Source organism: Eriocheir sinensis, chromosome 52 (genome assembly GCF_024679095.1).
Source record: "Eriocheir sinensis breed Jianghai 21 chromosome 52, ASM2467909v1, whole genome shotgun sequence".
Classification (NCBI taxonomy): Eukaryota; Metazoa; Arthropoda; class Malacostraca; order Decapoda; family Varunidae; genus Eriocheir; species Eriocheir sinensis.
Genome location: NC_066560.1, coordinates 2,848,116 through 2,862,173, shown reverse-complemented (window position 1 = coordinate 2,862,173; position 14,058 = coordinate 2,848,116). Strand labels below are relative to the sequence as shown.

The window sequence follows — 14,058 nt, the reverse complement described above, 5'->3', positions numbered from 1 at the left end:
AGACAGGGAAGTAGGGAGGTAAGGCAAGGAGGAAGGGAGGTGAGACAGGGAAGCAGGGAGGTAAGGCAAGGAGGAAGGGAGGTGAGACAGGGAGGAGGGAGGACAACCATTGGTGGTGGTGATGGACGGGCAGAAAGACAGGGTGATAGACAGGATGGGACAGAAGAAGGGTGAGGGGGTGAGGTATGGAGGGGGGGGAGAGGGGAAAGATGGTGGGAGTGAAGGGGTTAAAGGGTTGTGAAGGAGTGATATAGATGAAGGTGATGGGAGTGAAGGGGGTTAGAGGGGTGTAAAGGGGGTGAGAGAGGGACGTGAGAGGGACAGCGGATGTAGCCTTGAGAGGGAAGAAGACAGCACAGTACGCTCCTGTCAAGACTCTCAGGATAACAGGGACGCTACTGTGTGCTGCTGCCTCCTCCTCCTCCTTCTCTCCTCCTCCTCCTGCGCGGGAAGATGAGGAAAGGGATGTGGTGATGACGTAGATGGGTTATGCCGGTGTGGAGAAAGAAAGGAAAAGAACAGGAATGGAAGAGGAGAAGAGGAAGGGAAGGAAGGGGTACTGACGTGGATGGGTTTAATTCTGGTGGGAATGGAGAAGGGCAAAGAAGGGAAGGAAGCTGGTAGTGACGGGGAAGAAAGGGTGCGTGAGAAACATAAGGAAAATAACAGGAAGGGAAGAGGAGGAAAGGAAGAGGAGGGGAAGGGGTAGTGACGTGGATGAGACTGGTGGGAATGGAGAAGGGCAACGAAGGAAAGGAAGCCGGTAGTGAAGGGGAAGGGTGCGTGGGAAAAAAGATAAGGGGAGATAAGGGAAGGGAGGGGGTTATGAAGAGGGAAAGAAGAGGGGATGAAAAGGGGAACGAAAGGGGATAACAAAAAAAAGGAAAAAGAACAAGTGGTGAGGGGAAGAGATGGGATAGATGGGGTGCTTAGATGGATGGGTGAAACTGATGAGGGAAATGAAGGGAAAGAAAGGGGAGTGAAGGAGAAAGGAAGGAGAAAACAAAATAGATAATGAGGGAGAAAAAAATGTTAGCCAAAGGGAAGGGGTGATAAGAGGAAGGGAAGGTGGGAAGATAAAGAACGAGAAGGGAAGGGGAGGTAAATAACGAGAGGGGAAGGGAAGGTAAAGAACGAGAAGGGAAGGGAAGGTAAAGAACGAGAAGGGAAGGGAAGGTAAAGAACGAGAAGGGAAGGGAAGGTAAAGAACGAGAAGGGAAGGGAAGGTAAATAACGAGAAGGGAAGGGAAGGTAAATAACGAGAAGGGAAGGGAAGGTAAAGAACGAGAAGGGAAGGGAAGGTAAAGAACGAGAAGGGAAGAGAAGGTAAAGAACGAGAAGGGAAGGGAAGGTAAAGAACGAGAAGGGATGGGAAGGTAGAGAACGAGAAGGGAAGGGAAGGTAAAGAACGAGAAGGGAAGGGAAGGTAAAGAACAAGAAGGAAAGGGAAGGTAAAGGACGAGAAGGGAAGGGAAGGGAAGGTAAAGGACGAGAAGGGAAGGGAAGGTAAAGAACGAGAAGGGAAGGGAAGGTAAAGAACGAAAAGGGAAGGGAAGGTATAGAACGAGATGGTAAGTGATGGTAAAGTACGTGAAGGGAAGGGAAGGTAAAGTACGAGAAGGGAAGGGAAGAGAAGGTAAAGAACGAGAAGGGAAGGAAGGAAGGTAAAGAACGAGAAGGGAAGGGAAGGGAAGGGAAGGTACAAAACGAGAAGGGAAGGGAAGGTAAAGAACGAGAAGGGAAGGGAAGGGAAGGTAAAGAACGAGAAGGGAAGGGAAGGGAAGGTAAAAAACGAGAAGGGAAGGGAAGGTAAATAACGAGAAGGGAAAGGAAGTTAAAGAACGAGAAGGGAAGGGGAGGTAAAGGACGAGATGGGAAGGGAAGGTAAAGAACGAGAAGGGAAGGGAAGCTAAAGAACGAGAAGGGAAGGGAAGGTAAAGAACGAGATGGGAAGGGAAGGTAAAGAACGAGAAGGGAAGGGAAGGTAAAGAACGAGAAGGGAAGGGAAGGTAAAGAACGAGATGGGAAGGGAAGGTAAAGAACGAGAAGGGAAGGGAAGGTAAAGAACGAGAAGGGAAGGGAAGGTAAAGAACGAGAAGGGAAGGGAAGGTAAAGAACGAGAAGGGAAGGGAAGGTAAAGAACGAGAAGGGAAGGGAAGGTAAAGAACGAGAAGGGAAGGGAAGGTAAAGAACGAGAAGGGAAGGGAAGGTAAAGAACGAGAAGGAAAGGTAAAAAACGAGAAGGGAAGGGAAGGTAAATAACGAGAGGGGAAGGGAAGGTAAAGAACGAGAAGGGAAGGGAAGGTAAAGAACGAGAAGGGAAGGGAAGGTAAAGAACGAGAAGGGAAGGGAAGGGAAGGTAAAGAACGAGAAGGGAAGGGAAGGTAAAGAACGAGAAGGGAAAGGAAGTTAAAGAACGAGAAGGGAAGGGGAGGTAAATAACGAGAAGCCCCGAAGGGATAGGAAGGTTAGAATCGAGAAGGATGACTAAGATGATTCAGGTTGAGAACGAGAAGGAAGGAAGGTCAAAGTTAGAACGAGAAGGAAGGGAAGGTAAAGAACGAGAAGGAAGGAAGGTAAAGAACGAGAAGGAAGGGAAGGTTTAAACTGGTAAAAGAACGAGAAGGGAAGGAATTGGTAAAGAACGAGAAGGGAAGGGAAGGTAAATAACGAGAAGGGAAGGGAAGGTCACATTCAAAATAACGAGATAAATTCAGGGAAGGGAAGAGCGAGAAGGAAGGGAAGGAGCTGCCTCGTACAGGCCTACCGGCCTCTTGCAGACTCCTGCGTTCTTATGTTCTTATGTTCTTATGTAAAGAACGAGATGGGAAGGGAAGGTAAAGAACGAGATGGGAAGGGAAGGTAAAGAACGAGAAGGGAAGGGAAGGGAAGCTAAAGAACGAGAAGGGAAGGGAAGGTAAAGAACGAGAAGGGAAGGGAAGGTAAAGAACGAGAGGGGAAGGGAAGGGAAGGTAAAGAACGAGAAGGGAAGGGAAGGTAAAGAACGAGAAGGGAAAAGGAGGAGAAATAAGTCCAGATAAAGATGTATATAGGTGAAATATAAAAGAAATGGAGAGAGAGAGAGAGAGAGAGAGAGAGAGAGAGAGAGAGAGAGAGAGAGAGAGAGAGAGAGAGAGAGAGAGAGAGAGAGAGAGAGAGAGAGAGAGAGAGAGAGAGAGAGAGAGAGAGAGAGAGTGTCAAGGCGGAAGGAAGGGAAGAATGGAAGGAAAGGATGATAAAAAAAGGAGGTGAAGTCATAAAGAATAAAGGCGGATCCGGAAGCCTAACGGGAAAAAAGAAGGAAAATAAGACAGGATATAATTATTAGAGGGAAAAATAGTTTGAAAGAGATGATGAAAGAGGAAGGAAGGAAGACAAGAAAGGAGACAACATTAAAAGGAAAAAAAAAAGTGAAATGGGATGGAACCAAACTATAAGAAGGAACAAAAAAGGAGGAGTTAAAGGCGTATTGATTAAAGACAGAACCGTAGACTTAAGGAGAAAGGAAAAAATAAGGGAGGAGGAGGAGGAGTTCGTGAGGGGAGGAATAATGTAGCAGTGGAGAGAGAAAGGGAGGGAGGGAAGGGAATAGGTAACAGGGTACAGGAGAGGGAGGGAGAGAAAGAGTAAATAATTAAAGAGTCCAGCAGGTGCAGAGGGGGGGAAGGGAGGGGCTTGGAGGCGCTGGGAGATAAAGGGGAAGGATTAGAAGGTATACACAGGGTGGGATGAAGTTCAGGAAGAACACAGGAAGAAAGGAAGGGAATCTGGGAGGGGAAGAAAAAAGGGAGAGATTAGAGGGACAGACGAGAGGGAAGAATATAGGAAGAGGAAGGAGAAGGAGATACAAAGAAGAGGAGAAAGGAAATCCAGGTGATCTAGAAGGGAAGGGAGGGAGGAATGGGGAGGAAAGGGTTCGTGTGGTCACGCATGGCAGCACAGTGAGTCACGGCGTCCATACACACACACACACACACACACACACACACACACACACATTCTCTCTCTCTCTCTCTCTCTCTGACTCAGGCGGCGTCCTGGAGGCCTCGAGCACGGTGCTGGGCCGGAAGCTGACAGGTGAAGCGATGGCTGTGGCGTACAGGTGAGCATGCTGGGGGGGAGGGGGAGAGGGGGGAGGGATGAAAAGGAAACTTGGACACATGGAAGAGTAGGTAACAAACACAATGCCTCTTGGCTACTTATAACGGGTCTGGCTGCTGCAGTGACTCAATACGTTCACCAGGAATTCCAATGACCTGCTGAACACATTCAAGGACTTGCTGTACGTACGCAACGAGAGCATTTAATTTACTCCTATCACGACGGCCAGTGTGATTTTTTTTAAACGAGTTATTCCAATGACGAAGGACTCGGTTGGAAATAAATAAATAAATAAATAACCTGCCGATGTCTGTATTGCATAGCCTCTGTAGCGATAGACCGGCATTCCCAGTTCTTGTTGATTTGTAACCCCCCTCACAAAAAGAAAGTGATCGACATTGTTGAATCTCTTCCTATATTTGAGTATCAAGGTTGAGTCAGTTGAGTCGTTCCTCTAACAACTGTGACCTCAGGAGGAGGGAAGGGCGGGATGGAGATGATACTAAGGAAATGACGAAGAGGGCGTGGGAGAGATGATTCAATGCTCCACATACAATGGGGCAAGGGGGGGAGGGAGGGGTCCATACAAAGGGGGGAGAGGTAGGGGACAGGCGGCAGAAGAGGAAGGGGAGGAGGGGAGGGGGAAAGGGACACAGAAGGAAGAGATAGGGTGGATGACGGAGAGATGATTCAATGTTCCAGATACAATGAGGAAGTGGTGGGAGGGGGTGCTGTCGAGCGGGAGACGGAAAGAGAAGTACTGGACGAGGGTGGAGATGGGAGGGGAAGGGTGGAATGGATGGTGACGAGATAGGAATAGTATGTATAGGCGAGGGATGGAGTTATAGGTAAGAAGGGGAGTTGGATGCATGGGTGGGGTAAAGGGAGGGTTGACATATGGAAGAATGGATGGAAATGGGTGAAAGGATGTGCAGGGGAAGAGGAGAGGGGGATGGTGGGATGGGGTGAGGCACGAATGGGTGATAGCCGAGTGGGGTGAGTGACTGGATGGGGGGAAAGTTGGGTGAAGGAAAAAAAGGATGACTGGGTGAAAAGGGCGGTAGATACTGGAAGAGTGAGGGAAGGGGAGGAAGGGTAAGAGACGGGGAGTGAAGATGAGGGATAAGGAGGAAGAGTGAGAGATGGGGAGGAACAATGGAGGAGGAGGAGGAAGTGAGAGATGCGAAGGGAGGGTGAGAGATGCGGAGGAAAAATGACGGAGGAACAGGAAGGGGAGATGGGGAGGAACAGTGAGGGATGGGGAGGAAGAGTGAAGGATGGGGAGGAACAGTGAGGGATGGGGAGGAAGGGTGAGGGATTGGGAGGAATAGTGAGGGATGGGGAGGGAGAATGAAGGAAGGGTAAATGGGGAGGAAGAATGAGGGAAGGGGAGAAAGGGTGGATAAGGGTAGGGGAGGAAGGGCGAGAGAAGCGAAGGGAGGGAGGGAGAAGGGAGGGAGAAGGGAAGGAAGGGAGGGAGAAGGGAAGGGAGGGAGGGAGAAAGGGAGGAAGAATGAATGAGGGAAAGGGAGGAAGGAGTGTTACAGTAGCATGGGTATTACATCACAAAGACAACAAGTACACACACACACACACACACACACACACACACACACACACACAAGGGAAGTCTCAGGTGTACACAACGACTCCCCACTCACGTATACGACCCTCTCCCCTCTCCCCCCCTCACTGAAGTTCCCCTCCCCTCCTATTGCCCTTCTCTTCCTCCTTTTCCCTCCTCGCCTCCGTCTCTCCCTCTCTTTTCTTGTTATTCCTCCGCTATCAATCATCTTATTCTATACTTTCTCCCTCCTCCTCCTATACTCCTTCTCTTCTTCCTCCTTTTTCTCTCTCCGTTTTACCCGATGTCCCCAAAACGTGAAAAAGGATTGTGTGAGAGAGGTATTGATTTTGTGAGCTATCAACACACACACACACACACACACACACACACACACTGGACACACGAATACATGGCTGTGCTGAGGTGAGGGAAAGGAAGAATGGAAGGAAAAAAAAGAGTGGGCTGTCGGCACCCACGTCAGGGGGCGGCTGAGACAACACGAGCAGGTGAGCGGACAGGTGGATGAGGCGCGGGAACTCACTCACCCACTCCCTCATCCACTCACCAATTCACTCATCCTCACTCCACTTCATTCTCTCCCTCCCACTCATTCACTCCCACTTAACATTTTACACTTATTCACTACTTCATTTCCTCCCTTCCTCACTCATCCATTTTCACTCCCTCTCTCACTAACTTACATCTACTTTTTTTTTTTTTTTTTTACAGCAAGGGCGTAAAAAAAAGAAAACAATAATGAAAAAAAAAAAAAAAAAAAGCCCGCTACTTACTGCTCCTAAATAGAGTGGAGTGGCTTCATTCTATCCCTCCCTCACTCATCCACTCACTCACTCACTCACCCACCAACTTGCACCTACACACTCACTTTATTCCCTCCCTCCCTCACTCACCACTCACCAACTTACTCATCAGTTCACTCAGTCACTCATCCACTCGCTGCCTGGCAAACAAGCTCACTCAATCCAGTCAGTCACTCGTCGGTATATCACTCACTCTGTCACGTCACATCCACTGGCTTATCTACTCGCTAACGGACTGGCACTCACTATATCTACTCATTCACTCAACTCGTAGCTCACTCACTCAATCAATAGTTCACTCCCTCACTCCCTTACCTGCGGAGTTGTGTGTTGCCAGTGTGTCATGGCGGTGCTGTGTTGGGACGAAGACTCGCAACACAGCAACTACAACCACTACCACCACCTCTACCACCACCACGGCTACTGCACGTCACCACCACCGCTACATCCTCCCGCCATGGTCGCTATTGTCTAACATGGTTTCTCTTTATCTTCTTTTCTTTCTTTTTTCTGCTGCTTTAGTTGAAAATGTGTCACTTACTCACTGACTCATCAATTCCTCTTATCACTTCACTAATTACAGGATGCAAGCCGACATTTGATTTTTTTTTTCTATTTATGTTGTGTTTTTTGTGGTTTTCCTTTTAAGTACACATTTCTTTCTTCGCCTTTCCTTCCTTCCTTCTGTTTGATTTTTCTTTTCCCGTTGACTTCTCTTTTTGTTGTGTTTTACGCCTTTAGTTTTTACTTAATCACTGTAACACACAAACACACGCACACAATAAGATAACATACTGTAAAACATTTCCTTCGCCATGCATTGCAAACGACGTATGAAGGAGGGGACGTGATCGTGACGGGCGCAAAAAGAAACAACAACAAACGAAGTCCTTCATTATCCTTCATGGAGTGGCTGACCCCTACTTTGCTGCCGCCACCTGGTCCCCTGTACCCCTCGCCCCCTTCCTCACACTCCCTCCCTCCCTGGCATTGCCGTCACCAGCTCAACACCGACCACTCACAACTACGATGACGCTTCCTCCGCTAACAAGGAAGCGACCCCAACGAGACTCGCTCCAGATCTCGCCTTCTTGGTCCTGCGTCGCACTCCCTCACGCACGACCCATGACTTTCCGACCTGTGACTCCTACGCCTCCTGAGTCACTCCTCCAAGGATCAGAACAAAAAAACCGGCCCGACTTAAGCTGACACAGTTCCGCTGCAGCTACTGCCCGACCAGCCTGTCTGTCATCATGTTGATTCAGACACTGCTTGGTCAGCCCCGCCCACGCCCTGCCCGTGACCTGCCTGTCTGCCTGTCGCGAATCCTCAGGCCGCCTCCTCACTCAGCATCACTCATCTTGCTTCAGCACTTGTCGCTCCGTGTGCCAGGCTCGGGGCGGGACCCCCCCCCCAGGCACCAGGGCCAGCCCTCACACCTTCCAGCGGCTGTCTGACCCACTGCATGACGCCATCACTCCCCACACCACGCCAGGCCTCGTCATATTTGTTACCCGGGGTGCCCCGCAGACGGGTCAGGCCTCACATGGCACTCACAGCAGCACATCGACGGACTGACAGACTTATCACACGGCGGCGGCGGGTCCGGATGTGGGGCTGGCGGCCATGACAGCGTGAGGGACGGGCGGAGGTGCGCCTCAGGACCCCGTGCCAGGGCCCGCCGCCCACCTGCTTGCCTGGCTCTCGCCCCGCACCTCACGCCACTGCCACCGTGTGCCCGGCCTCCAGGCACCGACGGCAGCAGCAGCAGCAGTAATCAGCCGTGACCCGCGGGGCGGGGCGGGGCGGGTCACTGATAACACATGGGGGTCACTCAGACCAAAGTGCTGCCCGTCAAGACTTGTCGGTGACACTGTGGCTGCCTCCCTCCGCGGCCCAGTGCCTACCGTGGCTGAGCACCTCACGTTCACCCACACCAACAGACTCCCCTATACAGGGACTGGCCTCACGCCGCCCACACGACTGCAGGCTCCGGCACGCTCACGCTGCCGCCCGTGGCTGCAGGGCCTCGCAGAGACTCACAGGGCGAGACACAGCCGCTGCGGGGCTGCGGGACGGTGTGGCGAGCGTCGGGAATGGCGGGCGCGGTGACACGAGCGGCGGCGGAGCGGCGTTTGGCTGCACCATTACCACGGCCAGCCTGCTGCCAGCTCTCCCTCGGCCCTGCCTTGCCGCCCGCACGCACGCACACACGCACGCTGCACACTCCCTCCTCCGCCAGCTTTAATAATCAACACATTTCCATCAAACCGCACGTAACCTCGGCGACAAAAATAAATACTCTTGATGCACGGCTCATTGGGACGGAAAAATGACGACGTTAAATATAAACACTGAACGGCGGGCGTCTGGGCGGGGAGTCGAGGGCGGTGGCGGCGGCTGGCAACTCCCTCCCATCGGTGGTCACGGCGCACACACACAGCTTCTGGCAGCCGGAATAACAGGTCGGGGGCTGCACTGACTCACCTTGCGCCCGCCATTCTTTGAAATGATACTACACGCCATTCACTAAGACGCCCGAGCCCTGCCCTCCCTTCACCCCCACCAGCGCCACGCCCCCTCCCGCCGCCCCTATCCATCACTGTTAGCACCAGCACCGCTTGTCACAGCCTCGCAACGTTGCAGCTCTACTAAACAACCTTCCTATCACTCACAACCCACAGCCCCTCACGGCACAGTACAGCCACGGCCCACGCAATGCAGTGTCGCACATCACATAACGCGTCCCAACTCTACGCAGCAACCCACAGCTTTAAATTATCGCCTCACAGCAGGATATGCGATTAACAGCACCACAGGAAGCACCCTCTATCACGTATATGCCAGAAGGGAAAAAGTTAACCCTTTGCTAATCTTTTTCTCAGGTCAGGATCACCACTTCAAACACAGCTAATGGTGTCCCGGCAAACGTTTGAAGGGACGGAACGACTGTCACGCCTCAAGTTACGACAAAAGCCAAACAAACGGATTGGCAAGGCGGTGGTGATGGTGGTGGTGATCAAGATGGTGGTGGTGGTGGTGGTGCAATGAACTTCGGAATACTTTTTTTTCTTTCTATTTCCAAGAAGTTCCTTTGTAAACGTGACTGTCGCTGGAGAGACCGGACTAAGCTTCACTTTAATCTCTCTCTCTCTCTCTTTCTCTCTCGGCCTCGTCCTGCAGGTGCGTCCAGGGTCCAGGTGAGTCATTACCTGCCTTCCCACGGTTACCTCTTCGCTGCCTCACTTACTCACCGACACTCATCAACTCGTGACTCTCGTTTCCGCTTTATGCTTGGTTCTGATCTTGACGGTAAAATTTTCCTTCCTTCAGTCCTGTTGGATGGGTCTGCTTTCTCTTTTATACTTTCTTCGCTTCCTTTCCTTTTTCACTGTGCTTTTCTTCCTGTCTTGTTCCTCTCCCCCTCCCTTCTGTTTATCCCAGCTGCCTTTCTCATCTTCCTTTTTGTTCTTCCTCCCCTCTTTTTTTCTTCTTTTCCCATTCCACTGTTCATCTTTCTTTCCTTCCTTCCCTCCCTGAGCACCTGTCAACCTTTCCTTCTTCCTTCCCTCCCTGAGCACCTGTTTACCTTTCCTCCTTCCTTCCCTCCCTGAGCACCTGTCCACATTCCTTCTCTCCCTTCTGTTTGTCCCCTCTGCCTCTCCCATTTTCCTCTTGTTCCTCCTCCCCTCTCTCTTTCTTTCCCCATTTCACTATTTATCTTCCTTTCCGTACTTCCCTAAGCGCCTGTCCACTTCCCGTCTCCGATTTTTCATATCTTCCTTTCTCCTATCTCCTTCCTCTTATTCTCTTTCCCTTTCCTTCTTCTTTGGGAGCTTGCCTATTTTTCTATTCGATCCCACTTTTTCTATTTTCCCATGTCTTTTATTTCATTCCTCCGGTCCTATTTCCATTCTCTCCTTAAAATTAAAGTCCTACCCTCCTGCTTTTACTAACTCTTCCTTTCTTTCCCTCTACCACTTCTACTTTTATTTTTTTCCTTCGTTTTATCTGAACACCTGTCTACCCTTCTTCAAATTTTCCATTCTTCATTTTGCTCCTTTCTCCTTTCTGCTTCTCTTGCCCTTTCCTTCCCTCCCCATCCGTCCCATGCTGGTCCTTCCTCAATATCTTTCTTACTTGCCTCCTTTGATTTCCTTCTCTTTGCTTCTTCCTTTCTTCACTTGCCCTTCCCTTCCCTTCCCTCCCCATCCTTCCTCAATATATTTCTTACCTGCCTCCCTTGATTTCCTTCCTTTCACTTCCTCCGGTTTCCTCCTTTCTTTCCTTCCTCCTCATCCGTCCTCTACTCGTCCTTCCTCAAATCTTACCTGCCTCCCTCGGTTTCCCTCCCTCTGTTGCTGCCTCCCTCAGTCCCGTTCCTCCCTCACAAAGGACACCGGTGAGGGAGGTGATCCGGGTGAGTCACGGCGAAGAGCCTCCCTCGTGAACACCTCCTCTGTCCTGCCTCCCTCCCTCCCCCCAGCCTCCCCTCACGCCCACTCCAACAAAACACCTGCACCCTTACCCTCCCTCATCCCTTAAGCCTTCCACGCCTACCCTTTGCCCACCTGTACCCTCTCTCTCCCTTCCTCTTCGGCCCCTGAGTGCCCCTCCTCTCCCCCACCCACTTAAGAGGAAACATAGAAACATTGATGAGCAGGAAACAAACAAACCAAAAATCTATTGGCGCCTGCTTTAAGTCATTCCACCTATTCGTTAAGCACTTCCATGACCTGCTAAACAGTTACCATAAAAGCCCTTCGACTCCCTTCTGTAGCAATGAAGTAGCGACCTTTATCTACTGAAGGAAGTTTGTTTCAGTGACGGATGACTCGATTCAAGAGAAAAATAAAGTACTGCCGGTGTCTGTACGTTACTTCATCGCCTCGCTTCAATCGGCAGACTTTCTTTACTGGGTTAGTTTGGAACGAAAAAATAAGTGATTGACGTTATTCACCTCATTGAGTATTTGAAGACCATATCCCAAGTAATTGCCATTCTAAGGTAAAGAGGCTGAGTTTTAGTAGTAGTAGTAGTAGTAGTATAAAGTAGTAGTAGTAGAAGTAGAAGAAGTTATTGCTGTTCTTATCGGTGTGTGGCAACTACAATCACCAGGCAACACCACCACCACCATCACCACTATCATTCCTATCCACACTACTTGGATACTTGAGGCAGGGGAAGACAACACACACACACACACACACACACACACACACACACCATACAGTCTAGTGTCGTCAGTGGTGGTGGTGGTGGGAAGCGTGATGGTGATGCAATAGTCAGGGTAAACACAGACGGGAAATGGGTGTTTAGCGGCGGCGGTGGTAGTGGTGGCGGTGGAGGAGGGGGAAGGGGAGGTGGTGGTGGTGGTGGTGGTGCAAGACAGCTGGGCACCAAGAGAGAGAGAGAGAGAGAGAGAGAGAGAGAGAGAGAGAGAGAGAGAGAGAGTTGTCACTGTCTGCTATCTTGGGGGCTTCTGGGTAATGGGGGGGTGAGAGGAAACGGGATAATGACATGCGGGGGGTGGAGGAGGGGAGGAAGAGGGAGAGAGGGGATGAGGGGGGGGTGATAAAGAGCGAAGAGAAGGAAGGTTGAGTGAAATGTATGTATGGAAAGGGAACAGCAGGAAAATCTGACCTAAAAAATGAAACGGAACGAATGAAAGAGAAATGGGGAAAGAGAGAGAATAGAAAGGAGAGAAAAGTGGAACATAATCAAGGATGAAAGCTTGTTGGATTGCGAGGCTGCATTCTTAAGTGACTTAGTCTGTTCATCAGGTTCTTTAGTGAGCTGCAGAACAGTTGGAAGCACCAATCATATAAAACAGGTCTTCAAATACCCGAGCAAGTTCATTAACCCGTCCGCTGCGATTGTCACGGATTTGTCCTTCACTGGTAGCCTGGTGGTCTTTCTCTGCCTCTGTGGTGGATAGTGGAGTGCTTCCCATGTGGTATTGGTGTGCTGGATATCCCTCCCAAGGCGCAGGACTATACATTTTTCTTCACTGAGTTGTAGCAGACACTTTTTTGATGCATTCCTGTAGCTTGGTGAGGTCTTCTGGTAGGAAATCCGCAGTCAAGGGGTCAACGTCAATCACTTTCTTTTCTAGCTCCAAACTTACCCGATTTTTAGGATGAACTGGTCCGATGAAGCGAGGCGATGCAGGATTTATTTTTTTCTTGAATCGAGTCATCCGTCACTGTAACAAACTCCATGTAGCAGTAGTTAAGGATCGCTACTTCACTGCGACAGGAGTAAATAGATCGTTGTGCAGGTCATCCAGGTGCCAGATGGATCAGTGAATCACAACAGCAGAGTTGTCTCACACGCCAATTCGCTTCCTAATTTATGCACATCCATATCCATTATTTTTTTCCGTGTTTAATTTTCTTTAGTTTTGAAGGAGTTTGTGAAGGGGTATGGAGTAGTGGGAGTAGGAGGAGGAGGAAGAGCAAGGAAGAGAAGGAGGAGCAAAGAAGAGGAGAAAGGAGAAATGAAGATAAGGAAGACAATAAGAGAAAACATAAACAGTACGAGGAGAGAGAGAGAGAGAGAGAGAGAGAGAGAGAGAGAGAGAGAGAGAGAGAGAGAGAGAGAGAGAGAGAGACCGTCACTTACGTCACTCCCATGACTCTTTACCTATAATAGTAAGTCTTCAGAGAAAGGAAGGGGCTGGGGAGGCTACCTTGACGCCCCCCCTCTCTCTCCTTTTTTTTTTTTCTTTCTTCCGTTGTCATTAGGGTTTAAGTAGGCCAGGCATGGGTGAGGCAAAGGCAAAGGAAGAGGGGGAGGTAAGGGAGGGAAGAGGGTGAAGTAAGGGGAAGGGAGGAGGGGGAGAGAAGGGGAAGGAAAGGGGTGAGAGGGAAGAGGGAAAGGAGGTAGGGAAGGGGAGCTTGGGTGGTAGGGAATCCCCAAACTCCCCCTGCCATTCCTCCCCACCCACTTCCCTTTCCCTCCTCCTCCTTCTTTTTCATCCTGTATTCCGTCTTCATTTCGGTTCGTCTTTCCTTCATCCTTCTCTTCCTCCCTTTTCTTCCTCTCGTCTCCCTTCCTTCCCTTCAGTCGCCTCTTTCTTTTCCCTTTCTCTTTTACAACCTCAAAATCCTTTCTTTTTTTTCTTTTCTCAATTTGTATTATTTTATTTTTCCTCGCATCCTCTTCTCCTCCTTCACAACCTTACACCCCTCCTTTTCCTCCTCCTCCTCGCCTCTTTCTTTTCCCTTTCTCTTTTACAACCTCAAAATCCTTACTTTTTTCCCTCTTCCCAATTTGTATTATTTTATTTTTCCTCGCATCCTCTTCTCCTTCTCCTTCACAACCTTACACCACTCCTCCTCCTCCTCCTCCTCCTGGCATCTTAATTTATCGATACCAAAGCGTAACACATACAAAGACTTCCGCTCGTGGACAAATATAACACGAATTCCGGACATGTATATATAAAAAAAAAAAAAAAAAAAAAAACCCAGCACCTTCGCACGTAAAAATAACACACATAATTAAAAACGATGACACGGGCGTAAAAATAAACCATGACGCAACAAGAGAGAGAGAGAGAGAGAG

At 49.9% G+C, this 14,058-nt stretch overlaps 1 protein-coding gene and 1 long non-coding RNA gene across 7 annotated transcripts in view; one reads left to right on the top strand and one right to left on the bottom strand.

Moving 5' to 3' along the window:
* LOC126982886 (uncharacterized) overlaps positions 1-14,058 on the bottom strand; it is a 215,611-nt gene that overhangs the window by 27,769 nt on the left and 173,784 nt on the right. The window lies entirely within an intron of this gene.
* Positions 1,117-2,398, top strand: LOC126982888 (uncharacterized). 3 transcript variants are annotated; one of them, XR_007735378.1, is made up of 3 exons: positions 1,117-1,301; positions 2,035-2,209; positions 2,280-2,398. It is a non-coding gene; the product is annotated as an uncharacterized LOC126982888 (long non-coding RNA). The 3 variants fall into 3 exon arrangements; XR_007735380.1 differs by having other exon boundaries at positions 1,127-1,226; XR_007735379.1 differs by having other exon boundaries at positions 1,127-1,226; positions 1,960-2,209.